The following is a 16,056-nucleotide window of genomic DNA, read 5'->3' on the forward strand; positions in this document are numbered from 1 at the left end:
CAGTGTATCTACTGTGTCCTTTAAGTTTTCTTGAGTTTTTGCAAGTTGCGTAACCGAATCGGTAGATGCAACTGAGTCAATTTTAGCTTGCAAGGTCTCATGATTTTCATGAACAATTGTTTGCAGTTCTTTTATGGCTGCTTCGTGATTCTATAATGCATTTTCATGCCGCGAAAAAATAGGTTGGAAATGCTCACAAATTTGTGTTTTTACGTCATTACAGACTTTTTGACATTTCGATTCGATTTTATGTAATTCAGTAGTTAAATCTTCACGTGTTTGTTCAAGCGTATGTTCTACTGAGTCTAACGTTTGAAGCTTTTGCTCCATTGCGTCTAACTTTTGTTGTGTTTGTCTCAGATTTTGTTCCATTGTGTCTAACTTTTGAAGCTTTTGCTGTGTTTGTCTCTGATTTTGTTCCATTGTGTCTAACTTTTGAAGATTTTGTTCCATTGTGTCTAACTTTTGAAGCTTTTGTCCCATTTGTTTCTGATTTTGTTCCATTTGTTGCATTAATTGCAATAATAATGTATTAGTGCCTGGAATCTGTTTTTCTATGCTTTTTGGCAGTGTATTTTCACCGGCAACATTTACATTTTGACAGGCAGAAAATGTGTCTTGACTCATTTGAGAAAACGGTGAGGACCCATAATCTAAGTCTACAGTATTTGCAATATTGTGTTCTGTCATTTCGGATTCCTGAGGCTAGCTGTTGCCGACTGATCGATCGATATATGTTCCCTGTTCACTACTTGTTTCATTGTCTACACCATTATTTGCCGCCCGCTCCATTTCCTTATGCACAGTCACCAAATTACTACTTCGAATGTCTGTTAATTCACTACACAGTGGTGCTGATAAGCGACGCTCATCGTCACTATTATTTCTCAGTTTACTTTGGAGCCTAGTGTTACATTTTTCACACGCCATTATTGTCACAATATTTCACACGATAACTCATAAAAGCACAATTTAAAGAGCAAAAATAAGAGAACACATTAACATAGCACTGAAAACAATATCTAGTTAATTGCAAGCGAAGTTGCGAAATACTTGGTGCAAATCTACATGCATGCCACAACTGTTTTACTGTACAACAATGAAAGACTGCAACTACAAAGGAAATTCTCTCTATGATTTCGCACTAGCAATAAACAAAGGCTACACTAACTACACAAACATCAGAAGATTCCAGTGAGGTATCCTGGCAGGGTCGCCATATGAAACGTCTCCTTAGAAAAATTATACACGATTGTGACACATAATAGTTTTTAGCGCAACGCAGTCTGACTTTCAATAATCCCTACAAGAGAATGGCCCTGACTAACATTAACCTATATGTTTCACAAATCACTTACCTCACAAAAATCTTCGTTACTCGAACTACTGCAATACAGCGAGCGCCACTACTGCCAGGTAACTGAAAGATTCAAGCTACAGAAGTCACTAACTACTGATAGGCACAGTTAGCAAATGAAAGATTTTAATAGAGAACAAACAATGTATTTACCTTTATAGTCATAATATATATATCAGTTCATGACACCAATTCTTACAAATTTCAAAACTCCCCCATCTCTCTCCCCACGTCCACCACCGCTGGTGGCTCACCTCCAACTGTGCAACGCTACGCGCTGTTAGCATCCAGCTGCCGCTGCCCAACACTACAATGGCAGACAACAATGCAAACCAGCCACAGACTGCACACGGCACAGCCAGTGATTTTCATATAGAGCGCTACATGGCGGCGGCGTTACCAATAAAAAAACCTAAACAGCCTACTTACAGTCCCTTTACCTTCACTCAGTTTCTATACAGTCTACCGTCGCCGGTTTCTGGGGGAATCTAATAAGACACTGATCGCATACGCAGACAAAGGAATCGAAATGAGGTACGAATGCAACGCACCGAACTTGCAGGTAAAGTGGTTGCGATTTTAACTGACCAAAGCTACTAGGAGAGCTACTGTAGTCTACGCTTACTAATGATAGTGTACAGTAGCCTACGGTAGTTTTACAATTCTAGCTCTGCCAATTGTCAACGACCTTCTTCCAAATTTTTTTCTTCAGATTTCCGCTTACATCTGGAACTGTCGTCTGCGTGCTCGTTTCCCAGCAATAACTGCGTTCGTCACTGACGTTTATGGCCTGATTACACGCTGGCTTGCAGCAAAACACCTTTCTTGGCGTAACACACCACGCAATGTTGCACCAATAATGCATATTTAAACAACAAGAATATTTATTTGCTGACAAATTTCGAAATTGCTGCGCGCTACTACATCAGGTCGTGTTACAACTGCTACTGCAAATTTTTGACTGACTGCACATTTATCCTGCTCAACAAAGTGAGGATGTTACGTAAATGTGTTACAAAATTACAGTTACGTTTCTTACGGTAATACGTTAATGTATTATTATATCACCAAGTTAGAACTATAACATAACCTAAATGTATGTTAATATAACCAAATTTGTCACTCTTAGCTATAATAGGTGCGGCAGAGAAACTGGCGATTTTCAGCCTCCACCAGCGTTACAAATTTATTCACAGCGATATAAACGAAATAAAAGATGAATTTACAATGTTTGCAGCTTAAAATGCCCTTCACTTCAAAATGACAATACGTAAGTGATCGCCGTTTTCCTTCACACACATTTCAAGTCTTTTACAGAAGTTAGACATGACATCTAACGGGACTGGCATTGGAATTCGATGAACTTTCTCTTGAATTTTTATAATTAGGCCCTCTATAATGTATGGTGGGTCACACCAAAGGACCTCGGATATCAAACGACCCCAAAGGAAGAAATCACTCGCCGAAAGTTCATGGGATCTTCGAGGTCAGAAAGTGTCCCCGTTCTTAGAGATGAGATGGAAATTGAAGATATTCCGTAGTGCGTTAATGGAATGCTGTGAGGTGTTTGCAGGTACAAGAAGATCAGCACTAGGAAACAGTTCAACTTGCGAACATAGCGTTCTGTATTTACAGTGACAGAATTGCTGCAGTAATCTTAATAAAAAAAAGTGTAGTGGCGTCCCATGAAGCATTTCCGTATTTTCGCGTGACCAGTATCTAAAGTTTTGCTTATTAACAATGTCTAACACACAAAAATGGGCCTGATTCATCATGATCAGATTGTCGCACAGATCTGGGTTAGCGTTCGTGAGTTCCATCAATTTACGGCAGAAGTGTAATCTCTCTGGGAGATTGTCTTCATTCATTTTTTGCACTATCTAAATTCTGTTTGAGTGGTATTTCAGTTCGTTGTGCAATATTTGCCGTGCACTGCCAACCGACATGTCGAGTTGCTTGAGTGCACAACTCCTGGGATTTCGGCTGAAGGCTGCTGATTCTTTGGCGCTACCACTGTATATCTAGTGTTCCGCTTTCGCCTTGTTTACTCGTTTTCGAATACTCTGATTGTAAATATTGTTTTACTTCGAATCAGTCCTCAGTTAATCGTATGTTACATTGTAGCAGGGAGCGACTTAAAATAATGTCTACCATGAATTGTTGAAATCAATTGTTATATAATTCGCGCCGCATCACCAGTTTTCTCAAAGCTTTGTACACACACTTTGGTCGCATGTGCAGACGGAACTGGGGCATGACGTGCGACATTGCAATCAGAACTAAATACACAGCGGATGGCCACGTGCCTGTCGTTCTTGAATAATGTTTTCACGGCAACAGCATGTTGTTCACTAGTCCACGACGCTATCTCGACTGAGCGTCGATATCAGTGCCAATGGCAGAGTTTTGTTGTCCACATGACACAAGTCTCTTTTTTTAAAAAAAAATTTCTAACGTAACGTGTTGTTTCCAGGGTTGCCAAATCGCCCGTTTCACTGTCGCACCCGTTGTATGTTTAAGATATCGTAAAAATTCCTTATCATATATTTTGTAGTACTGTATTACTGTACTAGATTTTTATGTATATGCGAATACCCGATCTGCATATGATGTGTGTGTTAAGGTATGCAGATGTTAGTAAACTTCTCACTCAGTTTCAGCCCCTAGCTGTGTGGCATGACTCAGTGCGTAACCAGTGGAGCCACAGCTTGGCCTGTTGCATTGAACTGTGAGGCGAGCAGGTGACAATATGTACAGTCTTAGACATAAAAACTGACAGCCGTCCGGCCGCCACGAGACTAAGTCCGAGTCGTTCACTTACGGTGGCCAATAAAACTGACCGCCCCTGACAACTCTTTAAGTCCGTCCATCTGCACAATGTGGCAACACTGTAAAATGGGGAAGTGTCAGGAAGAAGCGTTGTCTACTTCCGATATGCTTCCGGAGTGTGTGAGCCCGTGGTCTGGTGGTAATCGTTGTCCAACGTGAACTTATGGTCGCGAGTTCGCGTCCAACTGTATTTTTTTTTTTTTACACTTTTCGATCTAAAGTTATGAGTCTGATTGAGCATCGAAGATAACTCGCTTAACATTCTACCCACCAGCAATAACAAGTATTCCAGAAACAATTCAGTAGGACAGCTTGTGGCTGCGTCGCGATCATAACAGCTTACGGTCGAGCGTTTCCTCGCGCTGCAGCGGCTACCGGCTACAGGCCACACGCCACCCGCCGCCTGAAAACCGGCACCGCCCATGTGAACGCGGCGCCACGCTGTCAGTGTATGTATCAACTGAAGTTCTAGTTATAATCTTGCAGTTAAGCATTGGATTTTGCATACTTGAAAATCATGAACTACAGTTAAGAACTGTAAAATTAAGTCGCAAGTGGAAAAAGGTGTAACATCTGCAACACAACGTTTACTTTTGGTGTAACAGAGGGGCGAATGCAGAGGAGGTAGCTACAAAGATCTGAACTGTGTGTAGAACGAGCGCTTTTGGAAAAAATACGCCAGAAAAAGATATTCTTGTTTCAACAAAGATCGATCTGGCATGAATTATTTTCCACATTAAGGAAGTCTCTACCACTGATATATGTGATAGATTACCATTTTACCATCATGCGACATTTGCATTCAACAGGCAAAGTTCAGAAGTCTGGTGTAGGAGTACTGCATGCTCTAATTCGAAACAACAAAAATCATCAGAGTGACTATTATTGAACGCCATCAGGTCGCTCATTGAGCATTCCTATGCAGTACTGTTACTGGTGACCTGTTATGATACATTTATCGTTAACTTCCTAAGAAGAAATGAAAGGCCGAGCCCCACTAAAAGACGTAAACTCGAGTAAATAGTAGTGAGTAGTGTGAACATAATACTTTACATCTGATAACTCCAAAATTGTGTTTTGGGTTACGAATTCTGCCCCAATGGGTGTGTGCAACACAGCTGGAATTTGTTGCCAACAATTGAGACACCTTTCGGTCGCACTGTAAGAAAATCGAACAACAAACTACATCACCTGTGCTATTGCATGATAATGCACTCTGTTGATTTGAGAAACAAAACTATCCAGGAGATTGAAAGAGAGTCGTCTCTCAGGCACTTGTATTGATAGGGAAGTCCTGTCTCAAGCAGTTGTCCCTCTCGTCATATATTCGTAAAATTTTACCTTTCCGCTCTTCATCGATCAACCGTCTAAACAATTCATGTCTAGACGAGAATACTCTTAAAACTACTCTGGTTTAATGACATCGTTAGAACCAGTAGGTTTCTACTGCCGTAGAATTTGTAAACAACTTTAGCATTGTCAGAGTGTTTTAGATATTGTGAAAGAAAATTCTGCAGCTGATTAATTTCTCTTTGATGATTACTGTTGCGTTTAGTAAACTAATGGAAAATGCAATTAAAATATTTACTGTGCTAATACAAATTAAATTCAGCTTACTACAGAAACATAACGACGGCAGTCTATCTTAATGAAGCATTAAGTGTCTGTAAGACGATTGAGCCTATTTTAACACGAATTAGTAGGATAATACCGACTTCTAAAAGATCTGTTTCTACTTCATTTCCTGTGTCATTCGCAAGTATTATGAAAATGTGGCATTTCATGGATAAAATTATGTATTCACAACAACAAAAAATATGTGGGCAGAGAACAAAAGTGGCATTATGAATTTGGTAAAAAATGGCTCTGAGCACTATGGGACTCAACATCTTAGGTCATCAGTTCCCTAGAACTTAGAACTACTTAAACCTAACTAACCTAAGGACATCAAACACATCCATGCCCGAGGCAGGATTCGAACCTGCAACCGTAGCAGTCCCGCGGTTCCGGACTGTAGCGCCTAGAACCGCACGGCCACCGCGGCCGGCGAATTTGGCAGTACCGAAAGGTTTTCGCTCTGACACTATGGGTTACTGAAAGTAACAAGACGAATATTGCTCATCCGTTGTATTACGATTCACTTATTGAGTATGTATCTGCCTGCTTGTAGCTCTGCTACAAAAGAATTAAAAATCTGACTTTCAGCGAGTCTCGAAAGGCGAACGAAGGCAGCTTGCACCTGGTAGCCAAACCTGTTTGTTACCTGGGAACTGGTTTTTTCCTAAAGTGGGATTACATCCTTTTGTGGTTGAATTGTTGGCAAATGTTAGTCAGACGCGTGCCGTTGGTCTAAGCGTTTCGGTGTGTTGAATTTGTACCAATGATTTTCTACAAGGTTTTTTTCTGTCCCAAATAGAGAGCTGAAGTCTCCCATTAGCATTTTCACGTCATCTTGGTGAATTTTGCTCATAGTATTTTCGAGTGTGTTAAAGAATTTTTTGGCATTTTCGGTGTTTTTCTTATTTTCGATGATGGTGGAGGCATGTGCATTGATGAGTGTATATTTTTAACTGGGTTATGAATGAGCATAGCCGTAAGTTGATTGTTGATGGGTGTGATTTCTTTGACAGAGTTGATGATAGTTCTGTGTTCGAGAAATGCAATGCCGAAGATTGATACGCCTTTCGCTCCCTATTGTTGTATTTTGCAATGGTTTCCGTAATGCAAGGTTTCATTGTGAATTAGTCGTGGTTCTTGAAGAGCAAGGATGATAAATTTTTGTCGGTCGATTTATTTTGTGAGATTATTTAGTTTTCGTGTTTGGATCAATGTATCGATGTTCAGTTTCAAATGAATGTTCTCTGCTTGTAGGGAAGTTTACCAGAGATCTTCGATATTCTCTGCCGTGCTAACCTCGACTCCCCAGAATCCGAAAATCCAACTGCCGCCTGTCGACAGCCGGGTTGTGTACCACCTGGGGTAAAGTTGACTTTGCTAGCGCAGTTCATGTTTGTTTGTGTTTCATTGGTTTGGCCTGGGTGATACCAGGACCAGAGGGTGTTGAAGCCTTTGGAAGCAAATATTTTCAGCCAAGCTCATTGAGCTAACAGACGGTGACCAGAGTAGCGGTGATTTTCACTCAGATGTGTCTGGTTTTTGTGTTCAACGGATTGAGTAGTCGTTCAAGATTGTGTTAGTATTTGGTTCACTCCAAGTATTTGATTTCCTCGGTACCACCCATATGAGAGAGGGATTACCCTATCGGCCACACTGGATTTTTATTATTATTATTATTCTTATTGTCATTATATCAACAGCAAATCCGATATGGTGTATCTTCCCAACACTGAAATACATGTGTATTGTTCGATTCAATATTTCCATCACATAAATATGGGTTATAATTACGTTACACTGCTGCTAGTAGACATATTTCTCACTTTTTCTTAGACAGTTGCTACCTGTTACTCCATCATAGGAATTTATGTGCGCAGCATTATTGCAATACAGACGTTCAAATTATCCGATTTCTGTAATTTCATTTCGATACAAGATCGTTCTAATCGGATTCAAATGGTTCAAATGGCTCTGAGCACTATGCGACTTAACATCTGTGGTCATCAGTCGCCTAGAACTTAGAACTTATTAAACCTAACTAACCTAAGGACATCACACACACATCCATGCCCGAGGCAGGATTCGAACCTGCGACCGTAGCAGTCGCGGGGTTCCGGACTGAGCGCCTAGAACCGCGAGACCACCGCGGCCGGCTAATCGGATTCAACCAGTCAGTCTTAATGTGTATATCCGACTACGACTCTCATCATATGATAGACTGGATAAACCACATTCTTAATCGGACTGTTGAATCTAGATCACTTATCTATGACAGGGCCTGAATTCTTAAACACTGTGGAAATTAGTAATCCAATGTGCTTATTACAAATACGTTATTTAAATATAAATATATGAACTAACTAGATAACTGTTTATTTACAGGAGCAGAGCCCCATCCATCATCCAGTTATTATTTTATGACATTTAGTTTGCATTCAGTGCATCGATGTATTACAAGTTGTTACACTCTAGCCCCTAAACCTAGTTACAGAAATGCGAATAAGACTCATTGACATATAATGAGGATCTTGCGGCCCTTGCCACCCGCAACTTTGAGATGAAGCTATAGTCACTTCTGAGGTCATTCACAGAACACATCAGCTGGTATCCTTCCTGGCATTATAACTGAAACTTGGGAACAGCGCATAATATGTTTGGCAACTCTGTGAATGACGAGTTACTTCCTTGATGGCACATAACTGTTCTGCTAAATTCACTTGATATTATCGTGTGATTTCAATTGGATACTGGGAGTGATTTTCTCTTGAGATGTGACATAAGGATATCAGTTAATGCTTTTGAGTCAACGAAAGTGATTCCACACGGGAAATACAACTACTCTCGTCTCTTATGTTGCATTTTATCTGCCATAGGGACTACTGTGCCAATAGGTACATCAAAGACCCCCCCCCCCCCCCCCCCACGTGTTCGCTAGCTCCTAGGTAACGTTCTTGCCTCTCAGGTGCACGCTCCTTGTGTTCGCCTTTCGAGACTCGCTGAAAGCTACATTTTTAATTCTTTTGTAGCAGAGCTACAAACAGGCAGATACAAATTCAATGAGGGAATCGTAAGACAACGCTCTAGCAAAATTCGTCTTGCTACATTTAGTAACCCTTAGCGCCAGAGCGAAAACATTACGGCACTGACAAATTCATGATGTCACTTTTGTTTTTTTGCCGACATATTTGTTGTTGTTGTGAATACGTAATTTTATCTATCAACTGCCAAATTTTCATAATACTTGTGAAACAAATCATGTGAAGTAACACTTCACCAACTTGTTGGGAACGTGGAGAAAGCACTAGCCTCCTGGATGCTCTCTGTATCTTCCTGGATGTCGAGGGGGTTCTAGTAATACGACCTTCGAGTAAATGGTTAGAGATGAAGAACCTAGTGGTGAATGAACTCATAAACGAGCTGAATGTTAGAGACTACTATTGAAAAGAATAAGTAGACGATTTATTCACAGTAAGACTTAGAAAATTTGCTAGTACTGTTAAACCTGTTGTTGTTGTGGTCTTCAGTCCTGAGGCTGGTTTGATGCAGTTCTCCACGCTACTCTATCCTGTGAAAGCTTCTTCATATCCCAGTACGTACTGCAGCCTACATCCCTCTGAATCAGCTTAGTGTATTCATCTCTTGGTCTTCCTCTACGATTTTTACCCTCCACGCTGTCCTCCAATACTAAACTGGTGATCCCTTGATGCCTCAGAACATGTCCTACCAACCGATCCCTTCTTATAGTTAAGTTGTGCCACAAACTTCTCTTCTCCCCAATCCTATTCAATACCTCCTCATTAGTTATATGATCTACCCATCTAATCTTCAGCATTCTTCTGTAGCACCACATTTCGAAAGCTTCTATTCTCTTCTCGTCCAAACTATTTATCGGCCACGTTTCACTTCCATACATGGCTACGCTCCATACAAATACTTTTAGAAACGACTTCCCGACACTTAAATCTATACTCGATGTTAACAAATTTCTCTTCTTTTGAAACACTTTCCTTGCCATTGCCAGTCTAAATTTGATACCCTCTCTACTTCGACCATCATCAATTACTTTGCTTCACAAATAGCAGAACCCCTTTACTACTTTAGGTGTCTCATTTCCTAATCTAATTCCCTCAGCAACACCCGACGTAATTCGACTACATTCCATTATCCTCGTTTTGCTTTTGTTGATGTTCATCTTATACCCTCCTTTCATGACACTGTCCATTCCGTTCAACAGCTCTTCCAAGTCCTTTGCTGTCTCTGACAGAATTACAATGTCATCGGCGAACCTCAAAGTATTTATTTCTTCCCCATGGATTTTAATACCTACTCCGAATTTTCCTTTTGTTTCCTTCTCTGCTTGCTCAATACACAGATTGAATAACATCGGGGAGAGGCTACAACTCTGTCTTACTCCTTCCCAACCACTGCTTCCCTTTCATGTTCCTCGACTCTTATAACTGCCATCTGGTTTCTGTACAAATTGTAAATAGCCTTTCGCTCCCTGTATTTTACCCCTGCCACCTACAGAATTTGCAGGGGAGTATTCCAATCAACATTGTCAAAAGCTTTCTCTAAGTCTACAAATGCTAGAAACGTATGTTTGCCCTTCCTTAATCTCGCTTCTACGATAAGTGGTAGGGACAGTATTGCCTCCGGCGTTCCAACATTTCTACGGATTCCAAACTGATCTTCCCCAAGGTCAGCTTCTACAAATTTTTCCATTCGTCTGTAGAGAATACGCGTAAGTATTTTGCATCCGTGACTTATTAAACTGATTGTTCGGTAATTTTCACATCTGTCAGCACCTGCTTTCTTTGGGATCGGAATTATTATATTCTTCTTGAAGTCTGAGGGTATTTCGCCTGTCTCATACATCTTGCTCACCAGATGGTAGAGTTTTGTCAGGACTTGCTCTTCCAAGACCGTCAGTAGTTCTAATGGAATGTTGTCTACTCTCGGGGCATTGTTTCGACTTAGGTGTTTCAGTGCTCTGTCAAACTCTTCACGCAGTATTGTATCTCCCATTTCATCTTCATCTACATCCTCTTATATTTCCATTATATTGTCCTCTAGTACACTGCCTTTGTATAAGCCCTCTATATTCTCCCTCCACCTTTCTGCTTTCCCTTCTTTGCTTAGAACTGTGTTTCCATCTGAGCTCTTGATATTCATACAAGTGGTTACCTGTTCTCCAAAGATCTCTTTAAGTTTCCAGTAGGCAGTATCTATCTTACCCCTAGTGAGATAACCCTCTACATCCTTACATTTGTCCTCTAGCTAAGCCTGCTTAGCCATTTTGCACTTCCTGTCGATCTCATATTTGAGACGTTTGTATTCCTTTTTGGCTGCTGCACTTACTGCAGTTCTGTATTTTCTCCTCTCATCAATTAAATTCAGTATCTCTTCTATTACCCAAGGACTTCTACTAGTCCTCGTCTTTTTACCTACTTGATCCTCTGCTGCCTTCACTATTTCATTCCTCAAAGCTACCCATTCTTCATCTACTGTATTTCTTTCTCCCATTCCTGTCAATTGCTCCCTTATGCTCTCCCTGAAACTCTGTACAACCTCTGGTTTAGTGAGTTTATCCAGGTCCAATCTCCTTAAATTCATACTTTTTTGTAGTTTCTTCAGTTTTAATCTACAGTTCATAACCAATAGATTGTGATCAGAGTCCACATCTGCCCCTGGAAATGCCTTACAATTTAAAACCTGGTTCCTAAATCTCTGTCTTACCGTTATGTAATCCATCTGAAACCTATCAGTATTTCCAATAATCTTCCATGTATACAACCTTCTTTTATGATTCTTTAACCAAGTGTTAGCTGTGATTAAGTTGTGCTGTGTGCAAAATTATATCAGGGGGCTTCCTCTTTCATTTCTTATCCCCAATCCATATTCACCTACTTCGTTTCCTTCTCTCCCTTTTCCTACTACCGAATTCCAGTCACCCATGACTGTCAAGTTTTCGTCTCCCTTCACTATCTGAATAATTTCTTTTATTTCATCATACATTTCTTCGATTACTTCGTCGTCTGCCGTGCTAGTTGGCATATAAACTTGTACTACTGTAGTAGTCGTGGGCTTCGTGTCTATCTTGGCCACAATAATGCGTTCACTATGCTGTTTGTAGTAGCTTACCCGCACTCCTATTCCTTTATTCATTATTAAACCGACTCCTGCATTATCCCTGTTTGATTTTGTATTTATAACCCTGTATTTACCTGACCGAAAGTCTTGTTCCTGCTGCCACCGAACTTCACTAATTCTCACTATATCTAACTTCAACCTATCCATTTCCCTTTTTAATTTTTCTAACCTACCTGCCCGGTTAAGGGATCTGACAGTTTTCTTTCTTCTGATAACGATGTCCTCTTGAGTAGTCCCCGCCCGGAGATCCGAAAGGGGGACTATTTTACGTCCTGTATATTTTGCCCAAGAGGACGCCATCATCATTTAATCATTCAGTAAAGCTGCATGCCCTCGGGAATAATTACGGCCGTAGTTTCCTCTTGCTTTCAGCCGTTCGCAGTACCAGCACAGCAAGGCTGATTTGTTTATTGTTACAAAGCCAGATTAGTCAGTTATCCAGACTGTTGCCCCTGCAACTACTGAAAAGGCTGCTGCCCCTCTTCAGGAAACACACGTTTGTCTCCGGCTATCTGAATCGTTGAGGCACGCAAGTCTCCCCACCAATGGCAAGGTCCATGGTTCTTGTGCACTGAACACTTTGAAAAAGTATTTAAAGACGAGCCCCACGAAAATTGGTGTAGTATTATTTATAGGGAAGCATTTCCAGCACACATACTGAAAAATTATGTTCCTCGATGAAACTTTAGAGAGGGTTGTAGTGTATCTTAAGGTAGCCCTGGATGGAAACTATTATGAACACCTCACATAAAGCATATGTTCCACTGCGAAAGATAATCTTATAAGCACTAGAAGGTGCTGTAGGGTAAAATGGGGTCTAAACCCAGTACGTACTGGATATACACCTCTGCAAAAAGACCAATGATAATTTATTGGCCTATAATATGAACAAAGTCGAACAGAAGGTGGCTACTAGGGAGTCTGGCAAAGTGCAGAGACTGGTTTGCTTTCACAAACAGATGGAATTAGCAGGACATCCACTCTTGGGATAGATATTATGCTAGACATGACCGCCTTACACTTGTGGCTTAAAATGGAGGCAGCGTCGAAGACATAAAGGCTAAAAATTGGAAATAACTGGATATAGTTAGAATATACGGAATCCCAAATCAGTATGGCGATGGCTGGGGAAATGCCGGCTAACTGTACAATAACGTCTAGCTGTTTCAATAAACCTTGCCATGTAACAGTTGAAAGCAGGGAGCAGTGGAAGAATGAACCACTACACCGTGCAGGAGAAATAATATAGTGATTTACTGACAGATGGAAAACAGATGAATGTACCGGGTGCGGTCTACTGCCTAGAATCTCTTTAGGGAAGATGGCCGCAGTATTACATGGTACCTTTCATCAGCATGTGCACGGAGGAGAATTAGAGCAGACCCCACAAAAATTGTAGCATCCACTTTTATTCAGACAGCCAAGCAGCTCTGAAATCTCTATTAGCCGCTGCAACAAGATCGAAGGTCGTTGCAGAATGCCATGAAGCATTTTCTTTCGGACATGTCCGAAAATACAGACACCACACATATACCCATATACAGGGTGTTTAAGGAGGAATAGTAGATATTTTAGCCGGTGGTAGTACAGACGAATTGCAAAAAAAAAAAATTACATATAAATGCGTCCAATTTTTATTGAGTATAGAGATACAGCTGTTAGTACGTAACCCTAACAAACTCAAAGCAAAGGCAAATGAGGACGTTCAAAGTTGATTGTAACAAATTCCCCCTCCAACTTCAATGCACATTTGACTTCTCTTGATAACACCACATGTAGCTCTTCTGAGGTCGTCTTCGCGTTCTTTTATAAGGGCTGCGCTATTCATAATCCAAACGATCAAATCGGCTCTTGGGTTTACTTTATCTTTGCAGACAACGCCTTAAACCATCTCCGCAGGCAAAAATCCAAAGAGGTAAGGTCCGGGGACCTTGAAGGCCAAGAACAGTGCCCATATCTAATATCTGGGAAATGTTAGGTTTGGATAATGTGTCACCTGACGACTAGAATGTGCAGGAGCGCCGTCATGCTGGAGGAACAAACGCATTCTTGTAGCCAAATAAACCTGCATCTTGGTTCTTACAATAGTGCAACAGGTGCGCACTGGTTAGATGTAAATGAAGACAGAATCGAACTCGGCTTGAGTTTAAGGGCGAATCCCAAGCGCATGGCCACGAACAATTGGGAGCGGAAATTTAATGTCATCGGAACCTTGTTTAAGGACCATGACATGCGATTGTTTGACCGACTACAGAAAGTTCACTTTATAAATACATACACACTTAGCATAAGATGCCATGTCGCAGCAGTCTTACCGATACTGCATGTCACTGCACATATAATATTAGCTGTAGTCTCTTGGTACGTGTGGAAACAATATATCTTCAAAGTATTCTTACACACGGCGACTTTGCAGAGGCAAAATGACTTAGGACTTGGAATTAAAGACGTGCTTTTAAACTAATTCATGCCACTAAGACAGGCATCACGTAACTTTTGTTCCTCTCGTTAGATCCCGGTAATAGGAACGCTCCTGGTTATGTAGCACGCCAGCCTAGATTACGTCCGAAAGTACTATGGCGATTGGAGCTGTGTAAGACTCCCACCAGCACAAACAACCACTAGAACCGTCTATGATTATATTACCAGACATCGTCTTCACAAACCAATTCCGGTAAATTAACCTACAAAAAACTGAACGAACGTCTGGAAAAATATCAACAATAAAATTGTACCAACGAGAGTCAGTGCCGTATGGTGCGACGTAGTAAACGAAACCATACCCACAGCGGAACGATTATGGAAAATCAACTTGAGACCATCTCCATACTGCGACAAATGTCGGCTTGTAGAAACTGGAGCGCACATCTTCCTATGTGAAAATAGAATCAGAATGTGGAACTGGACTAGGAAGAAATTAGTACTATCAACAGAACCGCAGAAAGCCACATACCGATAACTGAAGCTTTACAACCCGACTGAAAATGTTACCCATCCGCAAAGCATAACTATTATTCGTGGCTTCTGGAACAGTTTGTGTTTTACGTCGTAACAAACAAAACTTAGTAGAGTACATGTTCTATATTGCAGAAGAACATTTAGGCTAAAGAAGAATAATAAATATAAGGAATGGATCAAATTTTTTATCTATTGCTTAATGAGGGCTACAAAGAGGTGGACAATTTTATTGATTACAAGCACAATACTACTCTTTCACTTTTTTCCTGGAATATTCTTTTACGTTGCTTCTAAAATCAGAACTGTTCTAATTTGGCAAAACCCCTCCGGCTCCGAAACTTCTTTCATTTGTTGAAAAATATATGGCTTCCTTACAGAGCTCATATGCATCCAGTGCATAATAACTTAAACTATGAATATATTTCTGAATCAATGTTTGTTATTTATTTTTCCGTCACCCTTTTCACTGTTATAAGTTATGTTCTACAAGGAACGCAGGCCATCGGAGGCGGCAGTCTGTAATTTATTTTACCTTAATTACTACTTCAATTTTGTTCTACAATTCAAAGGAATATACGCGTACAAACACGGAATGCGTGGGAATAATGCAGCTGATCAGTGACAGGTATGGGGGAGGCATTCTGGCCAGGCCTCGTATCTTTGAGCCCTGCCCTCTTTGCCTTCTCAAACTTTAAAAAAAAGTAATAGTGCAGTGATCAGCACGTCTACCTAGCAAACAGAAGGTCTAAGTTCGAATCCCAGTTTGTCACAAATTTTCATCTACCGTCGTTGCTGTATTTCAACGCACTGTGTCAGTGTGGACGTCGGTCCTCCGCTATTTAAGATGCAATTCTTTTTTTGAGGCAATGGAGGTGATTTGCCAACATTTGTCTTGCCATCAATGTCACGGGGCTTCAACGGCATCCAACCCTTAGTAATTGCTTTCTGCCGGCGCTAACCCATGTCATATACATGCGAATTAGATTGTAGTTCATATTTAGTCAAATAACGAATGGTCAGTATACAAGTATTCCGGCCGGGGTGGCCGAGCGGTTCTAGGCGCTACAGTTTGGAAACCGCGCGACCGCTACGGTCGCAGGTTCGAATTCTGTCTCGGGCATGGATTTGTCTAATGTCCTTAGGTT

The sequence above is a fragment of the Schistocerca gregaria genome, chromosome 4, assembly GCF_023897955.1.
Source record: "Schistocerca gregaria isolate iqSchGreg1 chromosome 4, iqSchGreg1.2, whole genome shotgun sequence".
In the NCBI taxonomy this organism is placed as follows: domain Eukaryota; kingdom Metazoa; phylum Arthropoda; class Insecta; order Orthoptera; family Acrididae; genus Schistocerca; species Schistocerca gregaria.